The sequence below is a fragment of the Salarias fasciatus genome, chromosome 22 (genome assembly GCF_902148845.1).
Source record: "Salarias fasciatus chromosome 22, fSalaFa1.1, whole genome shotgun sequence".
Taxonomy (NCBI): Eukaryota; Metazoa; Chordata; class Actinopteri; order Blenniiformes; family Blenniidae; genus Salarias; species Salarias fasciatus.
The window spans coordinates 26,399,172-26,403,341 of record NC_043765.1 but is presented as its reverse complement, the minus strand read 5'-3'; positions in this window follow the sequence as shown (position 1 = coordinate 26,403,341).

The following is a 4,170-nucleotide window of genomic DNA, read 5'->3' as shown; positions in this document are numbered from 1 at the left end:
GTGGTGACCTGTGGCGACTGGAGTCTCCGCTGGTCGAGGACACGTCTCCGCCACGTCTTCAGGAGACTAGCCGGGTTTTTGTTTGATTTTTTTAGGGAGTCTCCAGTCGATCTCGGAGATACCTCTTTGACTTCTCCGTCAGTTGCGGCGATGTCGGAGAGGCTCATTTATTCCGTGACTCTGGAGGCTGGGGAGACGTCTCTAGGACCTGCCAGAGAGCGAGGAGACTGAGGAGACGCTGCAGAGATCTGTAACGCTGAATCACGCTGCTTGACCCCCTTCACTCCTGCCTGCCAAGTCACATTTTGGTCTCCAGAGTCTCCCGAGTCTCGGTGACGTCTCTAAAGATATATAACTTTAGAATATATTGTCAAAAACCACTTTCGTTTGGAAATTGTTTGAACATCTTGTTTCACAAAAAAAGCACCTTTTTTCTAAATTACAATAATGAATTGATTCCCTCGTTTTCTTTGTTCATTGTTTGTACGTTTCATCCTACTGATATGAGAACCGATATTTACATTAACTTATTTTCCCCTTAGAAATCTCTACAATCAGCTGAAAAACTTTTGAAAAGCACATTTTGAAATGCGGGACTTTCTCTCGGATCTGTTCATTAATAAAGCAGAGCGAACGGATGAATTATTCCTTTTTAGCTGAACTGTAAAACATTTTTCTTCCTCCTTTTTTCTACTGGTGTCCTTCAAACATGTCAGGCTGATTTTTCCAGATTTGATTTCTTATCTTTCCTCCTTGTTCATCATGAAAAGGCTTGTTTTCAGGGAAATTATTGAGAAATTGAATGTCTTCATATGAAGGTATATCTCATGTTTTCAAATGACAGAGAAAATTAGTTTTTCTTCCTGACCGATGATCTTACCAGTCCACCAGACAGCTTGACGTCAACTCCCACAGAACACCGATACAGGAAACGGCGACTGTGAGAAATAACCTCATGGTATTCAAAGAAAACAATGCTGCTTGTTCTGCCTTTTTAAAAGCAGTCAGGAGACAGCTGCATTCTGTTCATTTTTCTTAATCTGCTTCAACCTGGTCAGAATGAGAAATAGTTATGCTGAGTGAGAGTCCTCCGCACAGTTAAAGAAAATTAATGATGCTAACTCGTTAGCCCCTCTATGGGATTTTCTATGTTAAGTTAGCATCAAGCTAATGCTATCTACAGCTAGTAGCTTTGTTATTAAATTTACCTTGTAGCTTTATTTTTCTGAGTTTCATCCTTCAGTTTGACAGTATTTAAATGACCCAAACTCACCGGCTGACCCCTGAATCTTTAAAGAGGAAACTGTTCAGCTATCCGCCGAGCCAAAAATCAGATCTACAGCATAATGAATTGAGAATATTGCTATTTCTACGTCTTTTGATCAGTCCAAAAAAGAACCTCTGATCATTTATGAGACTTAAAGCATCAGTCAATCAGTTAATCAGAGACATTCTGTTTGAACGGGTGGAAACGAGACGTTGACTGACAGTCTGAACACAGCTTTTGTCACATTTCTCTCCCGCTTGTCTTCTTTTAGAAATGTGAAGAAACTCCTTCTAAAATTATCCACGAGACAAATAAGTGACGCGGGAAGACGTTGACTAATTGGACTAGCTGTCAAACAGCCTCGCTCTTTCAGCGAACAGAGGTTTCTCTCAGAAATACCAAGAGAGCAACACAACCGAGCAGAGCTGGGAGGAACCATGTTTTCACGTACAGAGTGAACGATGCTTCTATCTGGGCAATGAAAACAGAGAACTACTGAAGAAAAAGTCTCAGCGATGCTCAAAGTGCTGAGCACTGAAAATCCGAAAACAAGTAATGATTTGATAATGAACAACCTCAAGGATCCTGACCCAGTGTTTCAAAAGCTGGACAGGAAAAAGTTATTCTAGAGTCCAGTGGCAGAAAACACATCAAGAGCCAAGAACAGTCACGTTGTGTGTAAAACAGAAATTCCTGAAGCCAAATGCAGACAATATGCTTCGAGATGCACAGTTTACATGACGGTTTCTGGATATTTAAAGCCAGCAGCACCGCGACACACAGCAGTCAGTCAAAACATCACAGAGCATCGACAGGCCGAGTGAATAACATTGATTATCTCGTTACGGTGACGCCTGTCAGGGGGCGAGATACAGAACTCGGCAGGAGCTCTCCGGCTCGGTGGAGGTGATGGGAAAAATCAGCAAGTGTGAAGATTTGAGTGACTTTGACAAGAGTCAAAGTGCGGAGGTGAGACGAGCCGGTCTGAGTGGCAGCTGTTGGAGGAAACGGCGTCGGGCCCGACGGCGCATTGCAGTTTACTGGATGTGAGGCTAAAGAGCCGCAGACTGGATGAAGACACTCAACTTTACCAAGAGTGCAGGCGTTAGACAATCAAGGCTCCTGACCCCATGATTCACTAAATATTCAGCCAGCATTTTTCTGAGTGAGTACTTATTAAAGTCTTAATGTCTTGAAGAGCTCCCACCACACCTCCACCTGCTTCCTCCGGCCACCATCCAACCCCCGGCACACTTTGTTCTGCCTGGAGGCTGAATGGCGTGCCTGCATAACGTGGATCTGGCTAAAATCAAACTTTCTCCGTATTGTGAAACTTGGTTCCAGTTGTTCCAGGTTTCAGGTTGAATGGGCTGGAAAAGGGCAAAGCAAGGTAACAGGGTTCATACATCAGGCAACTCGACACAGCTCAAATGATTAACAGTGCAACTTCCACACATGCTATCCAGGTCACTGTCTCACAGATCAAAACCTCCAGCCATCATTTTGGATTGTGGCACAAACTCAAAACATGGAGTCTCTTCACAGGAGGGCTGAACCCACATTCAAGAACAACACAGAGAACAATACACCGTGATTTTAACAGACATTCAGCTACCTGAAAGCCATCAGGGGTTAATCACCTCTTCTCCATAAGAGGCCGCTGAGGAGGTGGCGGCCAGGCGTGAGGACAACTGGACGGCCGGAAAACAAGACATTAGCTCAACACAAGACACTGAGAGAGAACTGCGCAGCCTTAAAGCGGGAATCAAAGTGTCTTTGTTCACAAAACTGTGTCGATCAAACCGAAGAGTTCCAGAGCCGACTGCTACAACAACCTGGTGACTCGACTAGAGATGGCATTGACCGCTCTTTTTTTTTTTTTTTTTTGCAGACAAGCCAACAACCACAAAAGAGGGTGAAGAGAAGGAAGAGAGTGCAAAGATACGATGGTCTTCAATTACTATCAACATTCCAGAAGGCCGGCTACTGTACCTGCATAAAAATATGGGGCATCCTAAGGACATTTGTTGGAGATTATAGCTGGTAGTAAACTGGGCCGTGAAGCTGAGGATCCAGGTATCAAATTACACAAGAGCATCAGGAGAGGCCTACTGCAGATCACCATTAGTCTAACCCACCACAAGAAAACAAGGTAGCTGAGTCCACATGCAGAATATGAAGAGTGATTAAAAACCAGCGTGATCATGCAAATGTGAGCGTGATAATGCATATATAACCAGGGCCCAGACGACTGGCGGCCATCCCAGAGCCCAAATCTGAGGAACTCCCCCAGGCAGACGTCCACGCACTGGTCCAGAAGGGCGCAGAGGAAGGACCTGGCTGGGACCCCTGGTTGCCCCAGGGAGCGAAGACCGGCAGGAGCCCCACCCCACCCCCCCGGGCACCAGACGCCCAGGGCGGGCAGAGCCGAGAGCCCACGGCCCAAGAGCCCATTGACGGCTCTTTGAAGGTAGCTGGATTCTGAGAAGCCGTTCAAAAGACTGGCTCCTTGGCAAACGTCTCGTGACTTTCTACCAGTGGACTGACGAAGACGTCGCTATCATTAGTGCCGGAGTCACTCCGTTGTTTTCTGACATCTGACTGTTACTGTCGAGTGCTGAGTTTTCATATGGTGATGTAAGTTGTTTACCAGCCAAGCAGATGCTTCATTGGGCTCCACTTTGCTTGTTGTCCCCAGAAAAGTGCATCCAAATCCTTCTACATGTCCTTTAACTGAGCATGCTATGCTTTTTTTTTTTTGTGTTCTTTGGTTGCTGAAATCCCCTCTTAGATAAAGCAGTGTTTCAAATTAACTGGTTTCCTTGTTAACTGGTGAGAAACTTCCTTGAGCATATTGCTGCGGCTACTAGGAACAACAGAGGTTGAAATGAGCCTCATAAACA